Source organism: Panthera onca, chromosome D4, assembly GCF_046562875.1.
Source record: "Panthera onca isolate mPanOnc1 chromosome D4, mPanOnc1 haplotype 2, whole genome shotgun sequence".
NCBI classification, from domain to species: Eukaryota; Metazoa; Chordata; class Mammalia; order Carnivora; family Felidae; genus Panthera; species Panthera onca.
Window position 1 is genome coordinate 36,173,584 of NC_138351.1, and position 27,239 is coordinate 36,200,822.

At 35.8% G+C, this 27,239-nt stretch overlaps 1 long non-coding RNA gene across 1 annotated transcript in view; it reads right to left on the reverse strand.

The window, feature by feature from the left end:
* The window catches only part of LOC132663485 (uncharacterized), a 670,744-nt gene that overhangs the window by 73,932 nt on the left and 569,573 nt on the right, over nt 1-27,239 (reverse strand). The window contains exon 3 of the long non-coding RNA XR_009603071.3: nt 7,902-7,973. This is a non-coding gene — a long non-coding RNA (uncharacterized LOC132663485). The remainder of the gene's footprint in view (nt 1-7,901; nt 7,974-27,239) is intronic.

Below are 27,239 nucleotides of genomic sequence, written 5' to 3' on the forward strand. Positions count from 1 at the left end.
TATAACAAAGATCAAAGATGGCAGTAGAGTAGGAAGACCCTAGACTCTTCTCATCCCATCCGCAACTATTAAATCATCCTAAATATCCAAGACTTACAGGCCTGAAGACTTACAGGACAAACTCTACAACTAATCGAGAAGAGGCCACATCAAAGAAGGTAGGAAGTATGGAGATGTGGTTTAGGGAAAAATTGTATTACAGGTGCTGTGGAGGCGACGGAGCTGTACATGCAGAGAGAGAGAGAGAGAGAGAGAGAGAGAGAGAGAGAGAAAGAGAGAGAGAGAGAAACACACAAGGGAATGTAAAAGAAGAATGTTTCCCCAAACCATTGGCTTGGAAAATGAGAGATACTGAATGTCTTAAGTTGATGCAACCAGCCGGGCTTATCACCTGGAGTTTTAAAGGTCAGCAGGCTTGGCTGGGATACAGCCCAGAGGGCACTTCACTGCTCCTGGAGAGAAGGCAAACAACCTTGGGGCAGATGGCCTGGAAACAGTGATATGAAGAATGCCTGGAGCACATGGTGGGGAAATTATTCACTTGTCTCAGAGAGTATTCTTGGAGGCAATGTTCACAGAGTCACCTCTCTGGGAACAGAGGTGCTGGCCAGCACCTTTTCCCTTCCCTGCCCTTCAACATAAACGCAGAGACATGGCAGAAGGCAGCACAGCTGACTAACTTGCTTACACCAAGCCCTACCTCCCTGCATTCTGGCAGACTGCCCTTTTCAGCCAAGCTTGCCTCAGTCCCAGCGTGGTAGGCCCCTCACCCAAAAGACTAGCACAAACCCCTACCCACACCATGTCTCCCAACCAGAGTACTCTGGGGCTTCAGTTGTTGTGGAATTGGTGCCAGGTCTCAGTTCACAAGCAGACCAGAGCACACCTAGTTAAAACTTGCCACATTCAGGCAAGCCACCCAACACTCCCCACAGCAGGCAAGGAGAGCCTCTGCAGATGACTGGTCTGAAAGACAGAGCAGCCAAACCACAACAGAAGAGTGCATGCAGAAAATACTGGAGATATTCCCCAAAGCACCAGGCCCTGAACACTACATGTCCTCTTCTTCATAAAGCCATTTACTTTCAGGACCAGGAGACATACTGGCTTTTCTAACTCAGAGAAGAAGGCAGAGGCTTAGACAAAATGCCAATGAAAGAACAAGATAAGGCCACAGCCAAAAATATAGTGAAACAGACATGTAACAAGCCTAATGGAGAATTTAAAGCAACAATCATAAGAATGCTCACTCAGGTTTGAGAAAAGAATGGAAGACATCTGAAAGACCCTTATGACAGAGATAACAGAATTAAAAAAGAATGTCAGGTGAAGAATGCAATAAATAAGATTGGAAACAGGCTTAATGCAGTGAACAGCAGGCTAGAGGAAGCACAGGAACAAATTAGTGATCTAGAAGACAAAATAATGGAAAATAATGAAACTGAACGAAAGAGAGAAAGAAGAACTATGCAACACAATAGATTTAGGGAACTCAGTGACTACATCAAATGTAATAACGTTCATGTTATAGGAGTCCCAGAAGAAGAGAAGAAAAAGGGGACAAAAAATTTTATTTCAAGAAATAATAACAGAAAACTTCCCTAATATGGGAAAGGAAATAGACATCCAGATCCAGGAGGCACAGAATACTTCCATCAAAATCAACAAAAGTAGGCCAACACCAAGACATATTGTAATTAAATTTGCAAAATATAGTGCTAAAGAAAAAAATCTTAAAAGCAGCAAGACAAAAGAAGTCAGTAACTTACAAGAAAAACTCATAAGGCCAGCAGGGGATTTTTCAACAGAAACTTTGCAAGCCAGAAAGGAGTGGCATGATATGTTCTACATGTTGAATTCATGTTCTACATGAATGAATGTTCTACAGTCAGTAATATTTAATCCATCATGGCTACCAATCAGAATAGAAGGAGAGATAAAAAGTTTTCCAGATAAAAACTAAAGGAGTTCATGACTACTAACCCAGATCTGCGAAAAATATTAAAGGGGATTATTTGAATGCAAAAACTGACAAAGACATGAAAAGATAAGAGAAAATCCCAGAAACAAGACAAAACAAGTAATAAAACTGCAATAAACACATTTCTATCGATAATTACTTTGAATGTAAATGGACCAAGGACTCTAATAAAAAGACATAGGTATCGGAATGGTTAAGACAAACAAACAAACAAACAAGACCCATCTATGTGCCATCTAAAAGAGACTCATTTTAGACCTAAAGACACATGCAGATTGAAAGTGTGGGGGTGGAGAAACATTCACCACACAAATGGATGTCAAAAGAAAGTCGGAGCAGCACTACTCATATAGGACACACTAGACTTTTTTTGTTCTTGTAATTTTTTTAGCCTGCTTTGATATTAGGATAGTATTGGCCTCATGGAATGATTTTAAATGTGTTCCTTCTATTCCATTATTTGTAAGATTTTGATAAAGATTGTCTTTAAATATTTTTTTAAACATTTGGAAGAATTACCCAATGAAACCATGTGGCCTTGGGCTTTTATGTGCTGGGAAATTTTGATTCTTAACTTTCAGAGTTGTTATTGGTCTAAGAATATTTCCGATCTCTTGGATTCAAGATTCATGATTCAATTATGGTAAAATGCATTTTTAGGAATTATCTGGGTTTTTTTAAGTTATCTGATTTGTTAGTATATAATTGTTTATAGTAATCTGTTATCACACTATGTATTTCTGTGGTTATCTGTTGTATTGTTTTCTCCTCCATTTCTCATTTTGGTTTTTGAGTCTCTCTCTCTCTGTCTCTCTCCCTCTCTCTCTCTCTCTCCTTCCCTCCCTCCCTCTCTCATTTTTTCTTGTTATTGTAGTTAATGTTATTTTTAATAAATTTTTAATTAGAACTGCTAATTTTATTTTTTTATAAAAATGGGTCATAATTTCAGTGTTAAATTGTTTATTATGGTCTCTATTTTATTTATTTTTGATTTTTCTTTGTTATTTCCTTCCTTTACTAGATTTCAAGCAAGTTTCTTCCTTTTCTAGTTCCTTTGGGTGTAATATTGTTTATTTAAACCATTTTTTCTTAATACAAGCATTTAAAACATAAACTTCACTCTATCGTCAGCTTTTGTTGCATCCCATAGTTTTTGGAATATTGTGTTTTCCTTTGCTTTTGTTTTGAGACGTATTTTGATTTACCATTTGGTTTCTTATTTAGCCCATTGCTTGTACAGTAGCAAATGTTTAATATTTACATTGTAAGTTTTCTAGCTTTTATTGTTGGTATTTAGTTCTGTACCATTGTGTTTGGAAAATCTACTTGGTTTGATTTCAGTCATCTTAAATATGTCATATTATATGTCTCTTTTTCTGTGATTTAACCGGGGGATTTTTCTTGTGTACTTAAAGAAAATGTGCATTCAATTTTTCTTGGATAGAATGTTTTATAAACATGGTTTATAAAACCATGGTTTTAGAACCATGTATTCTGAAGTATGCTTCAAGTAAAAATAAGTTTTTGTTTAAACAAAAACAGTAACTTTAACTGACAGTACTCATTGAAATAAAGAATTTCAGAGGGGAGATAGGTGGGGTAATGGGTGAAACAGGTGAAGGGGATTAAGAATACACTTATCATGAAGAGTATTGAATGATGATGTATAGAATTGTTCAATCACTATACTGTACACCTGAAACTAATGTAACACTGTATATTAACTATACTGGAATTAAAAACTTAATTAAATAAAAAAGTGGCTAAGAATAAAACTACTAAAACATTATTAACACAAATGTGTGTCATATGTTCTATTCTATGGAAAAGGATTGGAGAGGGGTGCCTGGATGGCTCAGTCAGTTAAGTGTCTCACTTCAGCTGAGGGCATGATCTCACAATTTGTGACTTCAAGCCCTGCATCAGGCTGTGCTGACAGCTCAGAACCTGGAGACTGCTTCGGAGTCTGCATGTGTGTCCCTCTCTGCCCCTCCCCTGCTCATGCTCTGTCTCTCTCTGTCTCTCAAAAAATGAATAAACTTTAAAAAAAAATTTTTAAAGAAGGATTAGAGAAAAATACATATGTTAAATCACAACATGTGAAAGCAGTTATGTTAAATAACTCTTTTCTTACTGATATTATTACATAATGGAAATTTTTTAACATTAGAATTGATATGATTATAGGGAAATGATATAATGGCTCTACAAAGATATATGCATATGTATTACAGGCAAGAAATACTAAGGTATTAATGAAACAAAATTAAAGAGATTGGAGTTTATAGTAAAATACAATGAACTTAATGATAAAAAATTATGACATTAGCTCTTACTTAGGGATGAATTATCTTTTCTATTTGTTTTAGATTCTGATGATCATTTTGTTTCTCTTTTTTAATGTTTACTTATTTAATTTGAGGGAAGGAGGCAGAGAGAGAGAGGGAGAGGGGGCTAGAGAGAGAGAGAGAGAGAGAGAGACTGAAAGCAGTGGAGGGGCAGAGAGAGAGAAAAAGAGAGATCCCAAGTAGGCTCCATGTTCAGCCCAGAGCATGACGCAGGACTTGATCTCATGGCCTTGGAATTATGACCTGAGCCCAAATCAAGAGTCAGATACTTAACCGATTGAGCCACACAGTCTCAATTTCTCTCAATGAACTTAGTTTCCACTGGCGTTTCAAACTAGTTTTATGATACACATTATGCTTTTTCTTACTGCCAGTGACATTCTTCATTTGCCCAGAGGTAGAATTAATAAGACATCATGGATGATATAATACGAGAGGTGAAAGAGGAATCCAAGATACTTCCCAGGTTTCTTTTTGGGAAACTGAGTAGATGGTACTTCAGAGAAACAGGAAAGAAAAAAAAAATAAGCTTGTGGGAACTGTGAGTTCAATTTTAATATACTGAAAGTTGAGAAGCTTAATGTGCTATCAAATAGATATGCTGATATGATTCTAAGGAATTAAATCTTAAGAGAACATATTGATTAGGGTGTCACTAGATATAAATGATCTCTGAAGCTACAAGAGTAGATGAGTTCAAGCATGAAAGGTACAGACTGAAAGGAGAGGAAACATAAGTCATTGAGTTAACATTAACCCTTGAAAGGGATATCTGGGAAAAGGGAAGACTTACAGCAAAGAAAAGGGTTAATAGGGCCTAGTGATAGGTAAAGAAGGAAGGGAGTCACCATGGGAAGTCTACCCAATTATAAAAATACCAATTGGGGAAATCTTGACAGTTTGAGCCTTAAAGGACAGTTCCTATGCCTTAAAGGATGCACATAGTTTATTCAATAAAGAGACAAACTAACCACCTTGTTAGAATCACACCCCACCTCATCCTCACACTTGGATTCTATGGTTTATGATTTTTCACTAGCAATTTTGAGTACAGAACTGCTTAAAACATCACCTGTGTTGTGGGAGGGTAGCAAATTAACCTCTTTTTTCCCACTTTTTTCTCAACATCTAACAACTCAGACACCTTTTTGAAGGGATTTGCTGCTCAGAACACAGAACAGGAAAAATTCAATCCAAAGTGAAACAGCAAAACTGATTGCTGTGCTTTCTTTCTTTTTCTCTAGATCAAGTCATAAAGAAATACTAGAGCCCAAGTGTAGTGAACCTAAGGCCAGGTAATGAGTTGTTTTTTGTGTTTTTTTGGGAGGGTTCTTTCGCTTGTTTGTTTTAGACAAGATAGATTACATGTACTATGACTAGGTAAGATAGAAGATCCCCCAAATATCTGTAAGTTTAAAGGAATTCTCTACCACCTGAGAGTCCTGTGAAGAAAGCCATAATTGGTAAGTGTCATTAAGGATTTACTGAGTTTTGTCAGACAAGTCTCATTTTATTTCTTATTGTTTTTATTTTTTATGAGCATTTTTAAACCAATAGATAAATGGAATGAAGTGGGTACAATAGATCCATATTTCAGTAAGGTGTCTGATAATGAGATTTTCGAAGATAAGAGGTAGAGAGTTGGTTCCTGGATAACAGAGCATCTAAATGGATTCTTTAACTGGTTCTGCAGTGTTAGGCTCTTAAATTAGAAGAGGGCTCAAGTAAGTGGAATCAGCAATTATGAAGACTTTGCTATTGAAGATTTAATGAAAGTTGCCTTGTCTGGTTAATCTTGGATTTGTCATTAACTGTCATACCATGTCCCTGCCTGGCTTCAGATTTGAACTGAGATTTGACTCCAGTTAAATGTGAGCTCCTTTTGTAAGGATAGGGGTGGGAAGCTCTTGGTTTATATTCAACAATCAAAGGAAATTAACTTGAGGTACTGTGAAAAACAACTCTTATGGGGTTGTTGGTTCATATATGGAGAAATAATAAGGATTAAATGATTTTCACTCTAACCATTTAATCCTCCCCTCATCTCTTCATAGTATGATACCTGATGGCTCACCACTGAGGACCTTATTGAGAAAAAAAAAAATGGCAAGCCTATGTGTAACTAAGGAATTCTATCATACAGTGACAATAAGTGGTGTGAATCTATTTTTGCCAAGATATCAACTTGACAAGATATCTTTTGAGGTATTCCATACGACACAAGGTATCCCTCCTATTTATTTGGCTATTTGATTCCCTATAACAGACCCTCTGAGTTATTTTACTCCTTATGCTTACCAGAAAAGGAATACTCAGATAAGATCATTGGCTGTGACTCTAAGCCACCCCAAAATCTTGAGCCAGCCAGTCCTATCTAAATCATCCACATGCACACACACACATTTGTGTATATAAATGTATAAACACACTCACTGACTTGCAGTATACCATGTATCTATACAAAATCATGCTTAAAATGAGGTTTTTTAGAATCTTTGAGTACCCAGCATAACTTCTAGGAGTATACAGAAATAGGAAAAAGCAAAGGATATCTAGAGAGACAATATATAATATACATAGAGAGAATACTTACATTGTCATTGTATCTTTTAAAACTTTATTTTAGGAGCATTTCATATTTTTACCATTATTTGTATTTCTAAAGATAGCAATAAATTAATGTAATTTACAAATAATGTGCCTATTTTGGAGTGTATATTTAATATTTTTAATTTATGGATTGTTTCATCAAAAACATTTGAAGGTCATAGCTACAAAGCATGTGAGGACATGAGAAATACATCAAAAACTGAAGTTTAGAGAAATTGGAAAAGTTCAGATTAATTAATTTTGACCTAAACATAGCACATAAATTTAAACCTAAGTATAACATATGAAATAAAGTTTGATATTTTAAGGAATGGGTGAGTGTGAGTGTGTGTGTGTGTGTGTGTGTGTGTGCGCGCGCGCGCGCGCGCGCGTTTGCGCAAGATAGAGAAAGAAAAAAAACTTAGTTGGATAATTGAGGTGAGGGTTGTTCAGAAACATGATATTAGGATACATTAATGCCATTTACAGGTAGAAAACAATAATAATAAATTGAAACAAAAACATGTATTTGATTTTATGGCATAAAATACATAAGAATTATTTAACTTTAAAATTGAATTTCAACATGCAAAATAACTATTATGTATTACCAAAACTGATAGAATTTATTAGCTTTTATTTGCAGCCTCAGACTTATTCATTGATGCTCATTCAACTACTGCTTGTGGGTCATGCTGTAAATTAACAAAATATATATAAGTAATACCACCACAATTAGAGACTAAAAAACTACTAGTGTGCATTCTGTATATAATTTTAATTTTACAACTGCAGGCTTTAATAGTACTCCTATTAGTAGATTGGTTAAAAATAAAACCCAATCCTGATGTTACAAATTCTGTTTGAAAAGAAGTCTTTATTTACCCAGGCAATGATGTTAGCATGACTTTAGTCCTCCTTGTTCTGCATTACAATCAAGTCAAACAGGTTTAAAAAGAGCTATTCCAATGAGTGTGACTTACCAAGGTATAGCCTTTCCCTACAGGATGATTAATGGCTGGAGGATGAAAAGTGTCAAACCCCTCAGGATTTCCCTAAAAGGAAAAAAAAGGGGGGGGGGGAGGAGGAACACATTGTGAATTCACATTTTTTGGTAGCTATTAGATGCTATATCTAAGTCAGCTGATGAGATGAAAAAGGAGAGCAATAATAGACAATTTATAGATTAATAAAATTGACTAATTAATGCTAAATAATAATGCCATCAAAAGGGTTGCTTTAATATAAAGTATTATAACCATCACATTTAAAGAATGAATACGATTCTTAAATACTTCTCTGATATAAAATTTCATGCTAGAAGATATTAATTTGATTAACCACAAACCCATTTTCTTTTCTTAAAAGACAACTTACCTTATTAAAACATAATATGATCTTCATATATATATATATATATATATATATATATATATATATACACATATATATATATATATATATATAATCTTTAAATCTTTTTTCTCTTTCATGTTGCATAAAAAATGAACCACTCACAACTTTTTTCTATTATATTACTCATTATTCAGATATGTTTTCTCATAGATTCCGAAAGCACCGCTTATCAAATTATGTTTATTATCTATAAAACTGTTATCCCACATCCAAGAGACTGTTGTACTCTAGAAAAGTTCACAATTTTCAAATTAACAGCACAGTACTAAACATAAAATATTTGAGGTCATAACTAATGTACATCAAAAACTTTTAATGTATCAGGATAGAAAATACACAAGTGAATAGCTGAATATTTACCAGATAATCACAGCTCAAAGAAAAATCACATACAATTAAATAGTTAAGTTAAAATTACACATTTAACAACATAGAATTGATCAGTAACAAAGATCAGTGATTCCATGAACTATTTAATGATTATCTGGTCATTTGCTCCTGAGATCTGAGGAGAAATCTGCAAAATTTCTGCCATTTACTGTCCACAGAAAAGTGAGTTTTAAGGGCACCTTGGGGGAGACGCAGAGAGAGAGAGGGAGAAAGAGAGAAACCCAAGCAAGCTCTGCACTGTCAGTGTGGAACCTGACCCTGGGCTTGATCTCACAAACAGTGAGATCATTACCTAAGCCGATATCAAGAGTCAGATGCTTAACCAACTGAGCCACCCGGGTGCCTCCATCATTCATGCCTTCTAAACCAAAATCTAAACATCTAATCTATGGAGCCATAATTTATTTTGCATTCATAGGCTTGTTCCAATTCTAATATCTACTTCATCACACATTTTTACATATATGCCTTCTTTCCTCAACTACGTTTTAGATCACTGGAACTGAAGTCATGCTCTATACTTCTGTATGTATTCAGAAAGTCAGAATATAGTAGAATTCTAGCTACTTAGATGGGAAAATACATACATGTTTTCATTACTTAGTTAATTGGTGAGTCTTGCTACTACACACTATATATGCAATGATTAGTGTGAAAAACTCCATTGAGTGACTGCTAGTCTGTCCAATTTAACAAATAGTTCTTGTTCAAGACTGATAGAAAATTGTATCAGAACTAATTTTTTCTACTTGCTTTCAATGGGTACTGTTAAAAGCTTATAAGATATTGCTATAACCTTTTGCTAAACTTCTGAACAATGTAGGGTCTACAGAACCTAAGCAAAATAACATTGAGTAGTTACCATGTGCCAGAAGTCTTGTATGCACATTACATTGACCATTTCTTTTCATGATCAAATGCAAAGTAAGAAGGAAGAAACTACTGTTGATTCCCTTTATTTTGGAACGTGAAGCAGAGAAATTTTGAGTTACTTCCCCAAAGCCTGCCAGTCTGTAAGTGGTCAAGATGGGATTTAAATGCAGGCAGTCGGATTCAGAGCCTTCCATTCTAACTTCAATGATATGCTACCTGCGTCTACAATTCACACATGCTAGATAAAGGGGAAGAGAATGCCAGGAGGAAAGAATGAGAAAGATAGTTTATATATTGTCAAAATGTGAAACTGACATTTTTCAAAAATCAGTAGCAATTCCTAAAGGATTGTACTGTTCATACCCCTTCCCCAATATACCCCAGGCAGTCTTAGAGTAAATTAGTTCATGAAAATGTGCCAAAAAGTTATAAACCTTTTGTCTAGATGTAGGAATATATTAAGGAGTTTAGGAAAAAGAAATGAAATTTCTTAAATAGTTACATGGGCACTAAACATTTCTAACACTTTTTTTGTAAGATATTAGAATTTAAATTGTGCCATTTAATTTTAACATTTAAAATAGCTTTTAATTTGATTTGTACCTTTACCTCTCTGTTCTTGAACATTTTAACCATTTTTATATTTCCATTAACAGATACAGAATGTGTGAGACCTGCATATAATTTTGAGCTTTTAGTGCTACAAACTTCACATTTCCCTAAAGAGGCCCTTTCCACTAAAGTATGCACATTTCATAGAATAAAGCAATATTTAATAATGGTGGTATTCAAAATTATGCAAGAGGATACTCTAACCCTTTCTTTCTAAAAGCTAATTCACAAGTTATTATAAGTCTTATAAAAACATTTTCTTGAGATTTATAGTATGCACTTAACTTTGAAGTAGATATCTTTGACAGAATCCTCCCCGTTTAAAGGTTAGGAAAAATGTGTCACAAGCATGTTGAATCACTGCCCAATGTTACTCAAGTTATTCTTAGAAGAGCTTGGGTTTTTCCTTTGCTCTTTGATATTGGGTTTCCTATTGTTTCTTTTTGCTGTATTTCTTTTGTGTTGTATTGTTATCATTTTCTGACACTTCATTGTTTGCTTTTAATTTTCACAGAAAAAGTGAATAATAGACTCAAAAACACACACTCCAGATCAAATATGTTGTTTAAAACACATGCTGTTTGTGTTTAGACCCATTATTTACATGGCTTTTTAAATAATTTACAAAAGATCTGACATTATAAATTTGAAGCTAATTTACCATTCCTTGTATGCACTAATCATTTTTAAAAATTCCCTGACCATGGATGTTGCAAATTAAATCCTATCCCATAGTCACTGATTTTAAATATTAGAACACTAAAGCAGCTTTTAAAATATGTTATAAACACCAGTAGTTAAGGAGACTCATAACACTGGAAAGGGGAAAATTTATAAAGTATACTTTCTGTTCTATAATAAATTATAGAAAAGAGGGAATTTCTGAGGGTAATAAAGGTAGACAGTAATAGGAAAAAAGTCAAAATTTTAAAGAGTATGTATACTTATTTTAAAAGTTGTTTAGTATCTGGTATAATTCTGTGAACAGATATTAAAGATACATTCCCTAATAAAACATATGTGTAATGAAAAGATGAATATAAGATAATGCTTTCATAAAAGATTGTAAAATATAATCATGTAAGCAATTGGCCTCAATCCACAGGTAAAGCTAAAACCAACTCTGTATCTCACTGAAATTCTTTCTTACAATTGCTCCTTATTATCCAACCTCCACTCCTTCCTCTAAATCATTTCTTCAGCATAACTATAAAGTTCCTGCCTCTGACCCTTCCCCTAGTCTATATCAGTCTCGTCCCCTCTTCCTGCTTCCATTTCTGGGTTGGCCTCAGGTCAACATCTTCATACACCCAATAACTAAAACCCTACTAGTCTTCCTGCATTTTCACTATCTTGCTAATTGAAAACTCTAGACCAGCCCAACAGTCCTTTTCCTCCATTCAATATCTTCTTTTTTGCAACTCTGACAATCTGAGTTCCTTATTAATAAAACTCATAATTAATGGCTTCTTTATTTTTTTTAATTGTTAATGTTTATTTATTTTTAAGAGAAAGAGATAGAGTGCAAGAGGGGGAGGTGCAGAGAGGGAAAGAGAATCTGAAGCAAGGCTCCAGGCTCCTAGGTATCAGCGCAGAGCCCCATGCTGGGCTCCAACCGGCAAACCGTGAGATCAGGACCTGAGCCAAAGTCAGATGCTCAACCAACTGAGCCACTCAGGTGTCCCTGTGGCTTCTTTATTAATAATAGTAATCTATTTTGTCTACAAACTTGGGTTGGAAAAGGATTAGTGAGTATATAGCGGCAAGACAGTATGCTTCTGAAGATGAACTGTAGAGCATAGTCCAAGAATAAGACAGCCTAGATCTTCATTTGTCTGCATTTAAAAGGTAGGAAGAGACATGTGCTCATGTAAATTGTGGGATGGAATATGCTTTACCAATGATTATTTCAGATTCTTGCTAGCATGTAGGTCTAACATAAGCTACAATGTCAGGCATTCACACCTGGTGGCTAGCAGCACACTCACTGCTACTCACTTTGCATATCTTCCAAATAACAATCCAGAAATAGATACTTCAAAAACACGTACTAATATACTAATTCTTTTGATAAGAACCAGGGCAGGTTAGGGCTGACAGTGTGCACACATTAGTGACATTTCTGCTTTCTAAGGCAGATTTGCATACCTTTCCTTGACATGTGGGACTCACAAATGGTAGCTTGTTGACAGCTATATGGTGACTACAGTGTTACCACCATGCTTAACTCACTGATGTTTCTGACTGATAGGCATTACTAACAGTTCTAAGGCTCATTTCCTTGGTGAACACCAATTTTGTCACAATTTCAGCATCACATCAGATGGCACCCATAAGGTGTGAGTCAACCATACTGAATATCAGCAGAAGATATTATATATGTTTAAGAAATTTGACCAGGATTCCATGAACTGCATAGAATTTTTTTAAATAGGAAATCGATACATTCACTTTACACTTACTGGATGGTGTAATCAAGACAAGTTTCGCATGAGAACAGACTAGAATATTTGAAAGAGCAACAATCTGTGTTGTGTTGGGAAGCATGGCAATTATCTTACATACAGAAAGATATTTTGTTTTGTTAAACTGCAGCTGTAGTATCTACAAAATAATTACACTGAAGAGAACTTGAAAGCTCCAATATCTCAAAAGAAAAAGAAAGCAAAGAAATGAAATACTTGTAAGCTTCATATTCTATAAAGTTACTACTTTTCTCCATTCTCCTCTTCTCAGTCATGCCCTCCCAAAAAAAGTGGTTAACCTTTACTATCTCCACTTACAAAGTTCTCTTCATAACTTAAACACTTCCTTAGAGATTCCTGGTGCTGACTCTGCTATATCTGGAGTTGCCAATGATCTCCATAATGACAATTCCAATGCCGATTAAGTTTTCAGTTATTTTGCCTGTGTTATTTAACATTTGGTTCTGCTGACTACTGTTACCATCTTAAAACTTCTCTCCTGACTTCTATGACATTGTTTTCCTCTAGCTTTCCTCCTATCACTCTGATTATTCCTCCTTAATTAATTACATGTTATCTCATGTTTCCTTAGCATTTCATCTTTCATTCTTTGAATTTCACGTTCTTTTTTTTAATGTTTATTTATTTTTGAGAGAGAGACAGAGTGTGAGCAGGGGAGGGGCAGAATGAGAAGGAGAGACAGAATCTGAAGTATGCTCCAGGTTCTGAGCTGTCAGCACAGAGCCCCACATGGGGCTTGAACTCACAAACTGCAAGATCATGCCCTGAGCCAAAGTTAGACACTTAACCAACTGAGCCACCCAGGCACTCTTCATTCTTTTTTTTTTTATGTTTATTTATTTAATTTGAGAGAGAGAGAGAGAGAGAGAGAGAGAGAGACATAGAGCACAAAGAGGAGGGGTAGAGAGAGAGAGAGAGATGGAGAGAGAACCTTTCAGAGAACTGTCAGTGCAGAGCCTAGTGAAGGACTCAAACTCACAAAACATGAGATCGTGACCTGAGCTGAAACCAACAGTTGAATGCTTAAATGTCTGAGCAACCCAGGTGCCCCACATTTTATACCATTTCTTACCATACTTCATATAAAGCCATGTTTCCTAAAATAGCCTATTACTGATAAATCCCAAATGCATAGCCCCCAAACATATATACCAAACTTACTATTGGACATTTATACATGGATGTGCCAAAGACATTCACAATTCAGCTTGGGAAATTTTCAATCACCTTGCTTCCATTCATCTGTTCCTGCATTCTCTATCTCAGCGAACAATAAATTAGATAACATTTAATTCAGCATTTTCTCTATGGCTGACACTTTCAATATCTGATTTAAGTATTCTACAAACACATATGAAGATATTAATAATATCACCATTTTGAAAATGAAATTGATACACAAAGAAGTAAAGTTACAGGTTTCATGTCTAGGTGTTGTAGGAGTGGCTGTTGAAGGAAGTTTGCAGTGTTGCAGCTTTTATTCCCTGTGCAACAAAAGCTTAGAACCTGTTAAAGGGATATGAAAGCTGCAAAGAGTACAGATGATAATTAGCCATGCAAATAAAAACTTTGATTTGTTAAAAAAAAAAACACATCAATTCATGCAAGCGATAAATACTAGAGCTGGAATCAGAACAGACTGTCTACACTCTTAACCATTATACCTTGAAAGATATATGCCCAGTTGCAGAATTAGATGGAAACAATTTAAATATATCTTTTATTCACCACAGACAGCTATCATCACTCTGATGATATGGGTATCACTTTCGTCACTTTACTGATAATGGGTAAAAAATATTTATTGCATACATTTCCTCCTCTCCATTCATATGGCTCTGATTTTAGTTTAGATCTTCTGGATTATTTTAATAAGTATGGCTCTTACTGATTCTCAATACTTTGTTCTGCTGTTGTTTAAGATCAGTCTAGGTAACCAGAAAAAACAAAGTGTGTGACTATGAAAAAAGTTGACCTCGATATCACTGTGATTTTCAACAGGCTATATAAAAAGGACATATGTGTGGATTTGATGGACACAAAATTCTTCCCATCTCTATAGTTTGATTTCCTAAGATAATGCATACAATTTCTAATAATCAAAAATGGGATTAATTGTAAAAAAATTGAAAATTTATAAAAATTACGAATAAAAGTCACCCCTCTATTTGTACTTTGACAATTTGGAGCTCTCGTTTGCATTGAAATAAACTAAGTGCAGACTCTGATGTAGTTCTGATGTAAAGTGCAGGAATGTAAATCGTCCGTTTTCCCAAAGCCAATCAATTATTTTCATGATATGGCAAAATAAACTTCTGAGAAAGAAGGGTTCATGAGTTTTGGCTACCAATACGTAAAATTTACAAGTGGCTAGCATCTGTGCATGTTTATACAGAAATGAAACAGAAAAATTGGGAATTAGGGTGCCTGGGTGGCTCAGTTGGTTGAGCATTCAACTTCGGCTCAGGTCATGATCTCACAGGTTTGTGAGTTTGAGCCCCACAGCAGGCTCCCTGCTGTCAGTGCAGAGCCTGCTTCTGATCCTCTGTCTCCCACTCTGCTCCCCCACTGCTTACGCTCTCTTCCTCAGAAATAAATAAACATTAAAAAAAAAAAGAAAAATTGGGAAGACTAGCACAAGTAAGCTAAATTACTCTCAGGAATTCAGGAACATTTTTCTCAATTTCCACCTAAAAGAACTATTCCTCACATTAAAAAAAATACATAAACTAAAACTCCTGGATTAAGATGTCATTTCTATCCATGTCCAAAGAAAGTTGCTAAGTTTCTACCACTCTCAGCTTTCTTATCTGGGGGAAAAGGAAGAGTGTGGGGTGGGGGACATTTTACTACATGAATTCTAAGATCTTTTTCTGCTCAGCATTTCAATTTGGGGAGATTTCTCAAATCGGATAACGTTGCTTTGGTATCATCATGTGAATTAATGCAAAGGGCAAAATTTGAACAATTGACAAAACACTATTATGTCTATTTGGAGAACAAAAAATATGAGACATCTGTTATTTAAAATGTGAACTTCAAAATTTGAATTATTTCAATTTTGAAGGAAAAAGTCCACAAGATTTAATGCTATTCTCCTAAATTACCTTTAGTTAAAGTGTACAAATTCAGAATTACAAAGGTATACACATTGCTTTCAGTAATGAATGACTTTGTTTCAAAGTGAAGATATATTTACAATAGAAAAAGTAAAAGACAGTAGTAACCTCAGTGTTTGCCACAACTCTGTCCAGAAAAATAAGCTCAAACTAGAGAAAGAAGTGAGATGAACAAGCATTTTTGGGTCAAAGGATCAATAAAAATGAATGTACTGATAGACAATTTCTGGCCAGAGAGCTCAAAGTATTCCCATTTTGTTGCAAGTCTGATGCCATTGAATTAAAAGCACTCACACAGTTTTTATGCATGCTGAATGTAGCTTTGAACAAACAGCCATCCGGCACTTTCAACAATTGGTCAAAATACATTAGATGCATCTAATAGGGACTCCTAAGAGCTGATGTGTTTCTGTCCAAACCACATACTGAGAATTCCAATCAAATAAGCAGCCAAATCACTACAACCTAATTGCCACCACTCTGAATGTGGGATGCAATCACTGCTGACCTGCCCTTGTTTTTCCCAAATAAAAATTGGTGATCCTCTCAATTTAGCAGAACTATGCAGGCTATTGGGAGATCCAGCAGCAGAGTCCTAAGCAACTATAGACAACAAATTGGTTTCTGTAGGTGTCTTTATGGGGCTGATACAGGTAACTTCTTTCTGAGTCAGTGGCAAAGAGTAAGACAAAGACAAAAATTAAGACAAAGATGGCTTAAACATTTCAAAGAATGGTTCTTTCAAAAATGAGATAAAAAAATCATGAAAAAATGAGAGAAAGAATTTAGCAAAACGGTATTAAATGCAAAATTAAATTGATCACTGATAAACCTTACTGCTAAAGGCATTTAAACAAACTGCAATGTATTCTTCCATCTCGGTTTCACACAAAGTGGCATATGCACTATTTTAAAATTAGATAATCTGCTTAAAAGCTATTACTGTAAAACTCTGCCTTCTTGCTAACCAAATTTACAGTAATGTGGGTGGTATTGCTTTTCTTTCACAATTTCTATTTGTTGTTTTGGAGAGTGATAAATTGAAAAATGTTTCCATTTCCTTAAATAAATGCATTTTGATGTTTTGAAAAATAAGAATGTAAAATATATAACATTTCCATAAAATGTGCATGCTTTCTTAAATATATATATATATATATATATATATATATACAAATCAAAAATGCATTATGCCACTAGTAAAAGAAAGTACTTTTTAAAGTTACTGTTGTGAATAATATTTTATTTCTTCATGTCCACACACACACACACCAAAAATTGTCGTTTGAGAAATATATAGTTATATCTTGAGATGGTTTGAAATTATGTGAAAGACTGAGACTATCATTGAAGAGTTTTAGATTTTGACTTCGTACTAGATTTTTTTAAAAATGTGAAATTCAATGGAATTGAATTTTAGGAAAGTCAGTTTTCTTTTCTTTTTTTTAAGTGTTTAATTCCAGTTAGTTAACATACAGTGTTGTATTCATTGCAGGTGTGTGATATAGTGATTTGCCACTTCCATTTAACACCCAGTGCTCATCACAGGTGAACTCCTTAATCCCCATAACCTATTTCACCCATCCCCTGCCCACCTCCCCTATGGTAACCATCAGTCTCTTCCCTATAGTTAAGAGTCTGTTTCTTAGTTTGTCTCTCTCTTTTCCCTTGTTTGTTTTGTTTCTCAAAATCCACACATGAGTGAGATCATATGGTATTTGTCTTTCTCTGACTTATTTTGCTTATTAACATTATATTCTCTAGCTCCATCCATGTTGTTGCAAATGGCGATATTTCATTCTTTTTTTGTGGCTGAATATTATTCCATTCATATATATACAACACAAGTTCTTTATCCATTATTCAACCAATGGACACTTAGGCTGATTCCATATCTTGGCTATTGTAAATAATACACCTATAAACATAAGGGTACATACACAGATCCCTTTGAATTAGTGTTTTTGTATCCTTTGGGTAAATACAGTGTAAATAGTGTGCTTGCTGGATCATAAAGTTCTATTTTTAACTTTTTGAGGACCCTCCATACTGTTTTCCACAGTGGCTGCTCCAGTTTGCATTCCCACCAACAGTGTAAGAGGGTTGCCCCTTCTCCACATTCTCACCAACACCTGTTGTTTCCTGTATTGTTGATTTAGCCATTCTGACAGGTGTGAAGTGATAACTCACTATAGTTTTTATTTGCAGTTCTCTGATGGTTAGCAATGATGAATATCTTTTCATGGGTCTAGTGGCCATCTGGATGTCTTCTTCTGAGAAATGTCTATTTGTACCTTCTATCCAGACTTAACCGTTTTTTTTTCATTATTATTATTTTAATTTACATTCAAGTTAGTATATGGTGCAATAAGGATTTCAGGAGTAGATTCCAGTGATTCATCCCCAATGTGTAACACCCAGTGCTCATCCTGACAAGTGTCTTTTTTGATGGGCAGGTGTTGAGCTGTATTACTACTTTATAGTTTTTGGATACTAAGCCTTAATTGGGTATGTCACTGACAAATACCTTCTTCCATTCAGTAAGTTCCATTTGAGTTCTGTTGGTTGTTTGCTGTGCAGAAGCTTTTTATTTTGATATAGTCGCTGTAATCTTTTTTTGCTTTTGTTTTCCTTGCCCAGGAGGCATATCTAGAAGTTGCGATAGCTCACATCAAGGAGGTTACTGCCTGTGTTCTCTTCTAGTATTTTTATGGTTTCAAGTCTCCCATTTAGGACTTTAAGCCATTTTGAATTTATTTTTGTATATGGTGTAGGAAAGTGGTCCAGTTTCATTCTTTTGCATGCTGCTGTCCAGTTTTCCCAATATCATTTGTTGAAGACACTGTCCTTTTCCAATTGGATATTCTTTCCTGCTTGGTTGAAGATTAAGGTCATATAGTTGCGGGTTTACTTCTGGGTTTTCCATTGTGTTCTATTGATCTATGTGTCTATTTTTGTGCCAGTACCATACTGTTTTGATTACTGCAGCTTTGTAATATATCTTGAAATCCTGAATTGTGATGTTTCCAGCTTTTCTTTTTATTTAAAAAAAAAATAAACATTTATTCATTTTCCAGAGACAGAGATAAAACACAAGGGGGGAGGAGCAGAGAGAGAGGGAGACAAAGAATCTGAAGCAGGCATCAGGCTCTGAGCTGTCAGCACAGAGCCTGATGTGGGGCTTGAACCCACAAACCATGAGATTATGACTTGAGCTGAAGACGGACACTTAACCGACTGAGCCACCCAGGTGCTCTGCTTTACTTTCTTTTCTAAAGATTGCTTTGGCTATCCAGGGTCTTTTATGGTTCCACACAAATTTTAGAATTGTTATAGTTCTGTGAAAATGCTATTGATATTTTGATGCAGATTGTATTAAACATATACATTGCTTTGGGTAGTATAAACACTTTAACCATATTTGTTCTTCCAATCCATGAGCATGGAATGTTTTTCCATTTCTTTGTGTCATCTTCAATTTTTTTTCATTGTATTTTTCAGAGTACAGGTCTTTCACCTCTTTAGTTAGGTTTATTCCCAAGTATTTTACTATTTTGAGTTCAGTTGCAAATGGGATTTTTTTTCTTAATTTCTCCTTCTGCGGCTTCATTATTGGTGTATAGAAACACAACAGATTTGTGTACATTGATTTCGTGTCTTGTGAACTTACTTAGTTTGTTCGTCAGTTTTAGCAGTTTTTCATGGTGTCTTTCTGGGTTTTCTATATATAGAACTGTGTCATCTGCAAAATAGTGAAAGTTTTACTTCTTCCTTACAGATTTGGATCCCTTTTATTTCTTTTTGTTGGACTGTGGTAGGTACTGTGTTGATAAAAGTGATGAGAGTAGACATCCTTCTCTTGTTCCTGATTTTAGTGTTTTTCTCCACTGAAGATGATGTTAGCTGTGGGTATTTAATATATGGCCTTTATTATGTTGAGGTATGTTTCCTCTAAACCTACTATGTTGATTTTTTTTGTCATGAATAGATGTTGTACTTTGTCAAATGATTTTTCTGCATCTATTGAAATGATCATATGAAGGGCGCCTGAGTGGCTCAGTCAGTTAAGTATCCAACTCTTGATTTTGGCTTAGGTGATGCTCTCATGGCTTGTGAGACTGAGCCCCATATCAGCTCTGCACTCACAGCCTACTTAAGCTTCTCTCTCCCTCTCTCTGCCCCTATCTCACTCTCTCTCTCTCTCTTTCTCTCTCTCTCAAAATAAACAGATAAACATTTTTAAAAAAGAAATGATCATGGGGTGCCTGGGTGGCTCAGTCAGTTAAGCATCCGACTTCGGCTCAGGTCATGATCTCACAGTTCGTGAGTTTGAGCCCCACACTGGGCTTTGTATTGACAGTTCAGAGCCTGGAGCCTGCTTTGGATTCTGTGTCTCCCTCTGTCCCTGTCCCTCCCCCATTCGCACTCTGTCTCTCAAAAATAATAAACATTAAAAAAATTAAAAAAAAAAACAAATGATCACATGAGTCTTATCCTTTATCTTACTGATGTGAAGTATCAACTTGATTGATGTGCAGATATAGAACCACCCTTGAAACCCAGGAATAAACCCCACTTGATCATGGTGAAAGCTTTTTTAAAAAATGTATCATTGAATTCAGTTTATTAGTATTGTGGACTTTTGCGTCTTTGTTCATCAGGGGTATTGGCTTCTGGTTCTCTTTTTTAGTAGTGTCTTTATCCAGTTTGGGTTTCAGATAAATGTTAGCCTCATAAAATGGATTTCAAAGTTCTTCTTCCTTTCTTATTTTTTGGAATAGTTTGAGAAGAATAGGTATTATTAACTCTTCTTTAAATGTTTGGTAGAATTTTCCAGTGAAGCCATCTGGACCTGGACTTTTGTTTATTGGGAGTTTTTTGGATTCAATTTCTTTGCTGGTTATCAGCCTGTTCAGATGCTCTATTTCTTCCTATTTGAGTTTTTGTACTATATATGTTTTTAGGAATGTATCCATTTCTTCAAGGTCATCCAATTTCTGGGCATGGAGATTTTCATAATATTCTCTTAAAATTGCTTGTATTTCTTTGGTGTTGGTTGTTATTTTTCCTCCCTCATTTGTTATTTTATTCATTTGAGTCCCCTCCCCCTCTCTTTTTCTTTCTTGATAACTCTAGCTAGAGGTTTATCAACTTTATTGATTTTTTCAAAGAACCAGGTCCTGGTTTCATTGATGTGTCCTATTGTTTTTTGTAGTTTCTGTATCACTTTTTTCTACTCTAATCTTTATTATTTTATTCCTTCCGCTGGTTTTAGGCTTTGTTTATTCTAGGTGTAAGGTTAGGTTGATCACTTGCAATTTTTCTTGCTTCCTGAGATAGCCTGTATTGTATATAGTTCCATCTTAGAACCACTTTGCTACATACAAAAAGTTTTGGACCATTGTATTTTCCTTTTCATTTGTTTCCATGTGCTTTTTAATTTCTAGTTTTATTTCCTGGCTGGCCCATTCATTATTTAGTAGTATGTTATTTAACCTCCATATATTTGTGATCTTTCCAGATTGTCTTCTTGTGGTTCACTTCCAGTTTCATAATATTATGGTCAAAAAAAGATGCATAATATGGCTTCAATCTTCTTGAATTTATTGATACTTGCTTTATTGGCTAATATGTGATTTCTTCTGGAGAATATTCCATGTGCACTTGAAAAGTGTGTGCATTCCACTGTTTTAGAATGGAATGTTCTGAATGTATCTGTTAAATCCATCTGTTACACTATGCCAATAAAAGTCTTGTTTCCTTGTTGATGTTCTGTTTAGATGATCTGTCCATTAATGCAAGTGGGGTGTTAAAGTCCCCTACTATTATTATATTATTATCAATTAGTACCTTTAAGTTTGTTATTAACTGTTGTATGTATTCGGGTGCTCGTATTTTGGGTTCATGAGTATTTACATTTGTCATATCTTCTTGTTGGATTGTTACCTTTATTATTATATAATGTCCTCCTTTGTCTTTTGATATGGTCTTTGTTTTAAAGCCTATTTTGTCCAATATAAGTATTGCGGCTCTGGCTTTTTGACATCCATTACTATGACAGATGTCCCTCCATCCCCTAACTTTCAATCTACAGGTGTCTTTAGGTCTGCAGTGAGTCTCTTGTAGGCAGCATATAGATGGGACTTACTTTTGTATCCATTCTGTCACCTTATGTCTTTTGTTCAGAGTGCTTAGTCTATTTACATTCAAAGTAATTATTGGTAGATATGTATTTATTGCCATTTTATTATTTGTTTTGTAATTGTTTCTAAAGTATTTCTCTGATTCTTTCTTTCTTTCATGTTTTGCTGATTCCCTTTAGTGATATATTTGGATTTCTTTTTCTTTATTCTTTGCATATTTGCATTAAAAAAATTTAATGTTTATTTGTTCTTGAGAGAGAGAGAGAGAGACAGAAAAAGAATGAGTGGAGGAGGGGCAGAGGGAGAGGGAGACACAGAATCCAAAGGAGGCTCCAGGCTCTGAGCTGTCAGCACAGAGCCAGACACAGGGCTCAAACTCACAAACTGTGAGATCATGACCTGAGCTGAAGTTGGACACTTAAATGACTGAGCCACCCTGGTGCCCCTATTTGTGATTTTTGATATACGGTTACCTTTAAGTTAATATATAACCTCTTTGGAAATAGCAGTGTATATTAAATTGATGGTCATTTAGGTTTGAACCCATTCTTTTCTCCTCTTGACTCCATGTTTTAGGGTATATGTTGTTATATTTTATATCCTTTTTTGTTAGTTCCTTGAGTTATTTTTACAGAAATATTCATTTTTACTCCTTTTGTATTTCCTACCTTTATACTATCATTTTGGTCTCTCCTTCACACTCAAAGAGTCCCCTTTAATATTTCTTGCAGGGCTGGGTAGTGGTCATGAACTCCTTTAGTTTGTGTTTGTTTGGAAAGCTATGTATCTCTCCTTCTTTTTGAATGATAGCCTTGATGGGTAGAGTATTCCTGGCTTCAGATTTTTCCCATTCAGCACTTTGAATATATCATGAGTTTCTGTTGAAAAATCCTTATGAGTTTTCTCTAATAAGTTACTGACTTCATGTGTCTTGCTGCTTTTAAGGTTTTCTCTTTATCACTGTATTTTGTAAATTTAATTACAATATGTCTTGGTGTAGGTTTGCTCTTGTTGATTTTGATGGGAGTTCTCTCTGCCTCCAGTATCTGGATATGTTTCCTCTCCAAGATTAGGGAAGTTTTCAGCTATTCTTTCTTCAGATAAATATTCTGCCCCCTTTTCTCTTCTTCTGGGACTCCTATAACACAAAGGTTATTATGTTTGATGTTTATGTTCTTATGTTTGCATTCTCTAAGTCTATTCTCATTTGGCACAATTCTTTTTTCACTCTTTTGTTCAGCTTGATTACTTTCCATTATTCTTCTAGGCCACTAATTCATTCCTCTGCTTCTTTCAGCCTGTTGTTCATTCCATCAAACATATTTTAAGTTATTTTATTGAGCACTTTATCTCTGCTGTGTTATTCCTTATTTCTGTGTTAAGAGTTTCACTCATGTCTTCCACTCTTTTCTCAAATCCACTGAGTATCCTTTTAAGCATTGCTTTAAATTCTCTATCAGATATGTTACCTGTTTGGTTAGACTGTTTGGTTAGATCTCTGTTTGCGGACTTGTCCTATTTGGTTAGATCTCTGGTTGTAGACTTGTCCTGTTCTTTCATGTGGGATAAATTTCTCTGTCTCTTCATTTTGTCTGGCTCTCTGTCTGTTTTTCTGTGTTAAGAAAGTCAGGAATGTCTTCTGCTCTTGAAAGCAGTGCTTTTATGAAGAAGAGATCCTGCAGTGTCCTTCAGTGCGGTGTTCCCTGTTCACCAGAAGCTGGCACATCAGGAGAGTCTCTTATGTGTGTGGATTATGCCCTGCTGTTGTGTCCGAGTCAATTTTCCTTTCAGCACAGTTGTCTGCACTGACTCTCTGACTGTTGTGGGCTGTGCTTACTCTCTTCGGGCCCTGAGTGGGATCCCGGCAGGCCAGGTCTGAGGGGGTATGTCCACCAGGGAATTTGGGAATGGGGTGATGGTGTTAGTAAAATGTGCACTGAGCCACTAGTCCTATGTTGGATTCCCTGAAGTGCTTCATTGCCTGGGGACTGGGGGCCAGGGCAGTTGAGGGTTTGGCATGGCCGTGTCCAGCATGTGATGGTGACTGGGGGCTCATGGCTGGGTGCAGCATGGCAGCTGGGCACACAGCAGCTGAGCGCCACACAAGGTAGTGGTTGGGTGCAACACAATGGCTTGGCATGATATGTGCACTAACAAAATTTGCTCTGAGCCCAGGGGTGCCGAGGCTAGTTGGCTTGGAGTGGGGAGTCCTCAGGGGAACTTGTGGGCATCATGCACTGCTAACTGGTTAGGTAGTGTCTGTGCAGTGCCCCCTCAGGTGGGTCTCTATGTTTATGCTGGGAGGTGAGGGGAGAAAAATGGTGCCTGCCAGCTCCCTTGTCTTCAAAGTCCCCAACATGCTTCGAAATCAGAATGAACAGATCTGTCTTTTGTTTGCCCCCATTGTTGTATAAGCTCATGTTCTCACCTTGCCTCTCCACACAGGCTGATGTCTCCTTAAGGGCAGAGACTTAGCTATTACTTGCCCTCCAGCTCTCCCAGTGCTGAGTCAGAAGACTTTTAAAGCTCCAGGCTCCAAGTCCCACTGGTTTTAAAAACTCATGGACTTCAGCCCCTCTGGTTTTTATTTTATATATATATTTTCACCTTTTCCTTTCATTTTAGCTTTTTGCTTATTTTCCTCTCACAACACAAATAACTAGGACATATTTGGATATATATTGTTAGTTCTACATTCTGTTTTCTAATTCGTTAACTTCAATTATGGACTTTTTGGTTTTTTCTTGTGGTTTTCTCAAAGATCCTATTTGTTTTGTTCTCTTTTTGTTTTTCTTGCCTTTTTGAGTTATTACTTATTTACTTTCTTTTAAACTAATGAAAGTATTTAAGTGTAACAGTTCCCTTTTGAGTAGAGTTTTGATCAGGTTCCATATGTTTTTTTTTTGTTTTTGTTTTTTAATTTTTTTTTAATTATTTTATTTGCATCCAAGTTAGTTAGCATATAGTGCAATAATGATTTCAGGAGTAGATTCCAATGATTCATCCTTATGTATAACACCCAGTGCTCATCCCAACAAGTGTCTTCCTTAATGCCCTTTACTGATTTAGCCCATCCCCCCACCCACAACCTCTCCAGCAACCCTCAGTTTGTCTCTGTATTTAAGAATCTCTTATGTTTTGTCCCCCTCCTTTTTTTTTATATATTATTTTTGCTTCCTTTCCTTATGTGCATCTGTTTTGTATCTTAAATTTATCATATGAGTGAAGTCGTGATATTTGTCTTTCTCTGACGAATTTCGCTTAGCATAATACCCTCCAGTTCCATCCATGTAGTTGCAAATGGCAATATTTCATTCTTTTTGATTACTGAGTAATACTCCATTATATATATATATATATATATATATATATATATATATATATCACATCTGCTTTATCCATTCATCCATCGATGGACATTGGGCTCTTTCCATACTTTGGCTGTTGTTGATAGTGCTGCTGTAAACATTGGGGTGCATGTGCCCTTTCAAAACACACTTGTATACCTTGGATAAATACCTAGTAGTGCAATTGCTGGGTGCTAGGGTAGTTTTTGAGGAACCTCCATCATCTGTTGTTGCCTGGGTTGTTAATATTAGCCATTCTGACAGGTGTGAGGGGGTATCTCATTATGATTTTAATTTGTAGTTCCCTGATGATGAGTGATGTTGGTCATTTTTTCATGTGTCTGTTGGCCATCTGGATGTTTTCTTTGGAGAAGTGTCTATTCATGTCTTTTGCCCATTTCTTCATTGGATTATTTGTTTTTAGCCCCTCTGGTCTTTAAAGCCAAACGTTATGGGGATTCACTTTCCCTGAGTGAACTGTGGTGCCATGTCCTGTTTCTGTGCCCTCTCAGTGTGGGCAGCCTCCCTCAGCCTTCCTAAGCTTTCAGAGGCAGCTTGTCTAGATTTGATTGTGGAGATTGTTCTGCCAATCTTCAGATTGCTCTCTGGTTTATTGACTTGGATGTAGATGCAATCTAGTTGTTAACATGGGACAAGGAGAGCTCAGAGTCCTCCCTATTCCACCATCTTCCCAAACTCCCTAGGAGGTTTTTTTTTTTTTTTATGTTTATGTATTTTTTTAGAGAGAGAGACAGAACGCAAGTGGAGGAGGAGCAGAGAGAGAGAGGGAGACCAGAACTGAAGCAGGCTCCAGGCTCCAAGCTGTCAGCATAGAGCTCTATGTGGGAATTGAACCCACAAACTGTGAGATCATGATCTGAGCCGAAGTTGGATGCTTAACCAGCCACCCAGGTGCCCCAAGTCAGTCTTAAAAGAACCAGATTTCTAGGGGCATATGCCTAGCTCAGTGAGTAGAGCATGTGACTCTTGCTTTCAGGGTCAGGAGTTGAAGCCCCACGTTGGGTGAGGAGCTTACTTACCAAAATAAATAATGTAACACATTCACTTGCAGTCAATCTTTAGGAGAAAAAAAAAGGCCATTTAAAAAAAAGAAGCAATTTGTTGATTTTATCTATAAAAAAAGTTTTCTCAATATTTCAGTACCCCACTTTTTTAGGAACCTAAAATAAAACAGCTCTCTGAAAATAAGCATATTATATTTTGGAGCAATTATTCAAACACATTTTTAAATCCTGTCTAAAACTGAGGGGTGGGTAAGGAACAAAATCATCCCCAATTTTCTTGTTACATTTGAGGCTTTGCAGGATTCACTAAAATATTTAATACGAGAAAGAAACATAGCTTTAAAAAATCTTAGCAATCTCAGCACCACTGGTACAAAAATACCACTAATTGGGTTAATTTTGGAAAACATACTTTCTTTACATGAGCAAATGCATGAAATGTTTAAGCACTTTAAAAGAAAATTATCACCTAGGAAAAAGAAAAGTTGTTGTTTCTTAAAAGCTAATGCAACTTAAATAAAATATAAAGTTTAGATCCAGACTGTAACCCATTAGCAGTTTCTTTCCCTATGAATCCTAAATATAATGTATGATCTCATCTGCTCATGGCAAAATAACATCCTTCTTAGAAGCACATCTTTGGTGACAGCATTTCTGGAATCTCATCCTAGCTCAAGTAAAGCAGCATCCGCAGTACTACACAATCATCCTCAGAAGTATTGCTATTTAGAAGCAGAACGACAATGAATAATGGTAAGAAATAGGGCACTGCCCTCATGGGAACACAGTAGCAGAGGTAGCAAAATACTGAAACCTCCAACTACTTTTTCCCAGAGATTTAAACACCAGCAAATAAGGCCCTGTAGGCATATAAAAGATAAGAGCAAATTTAACCCCCTTTTTTACCTTT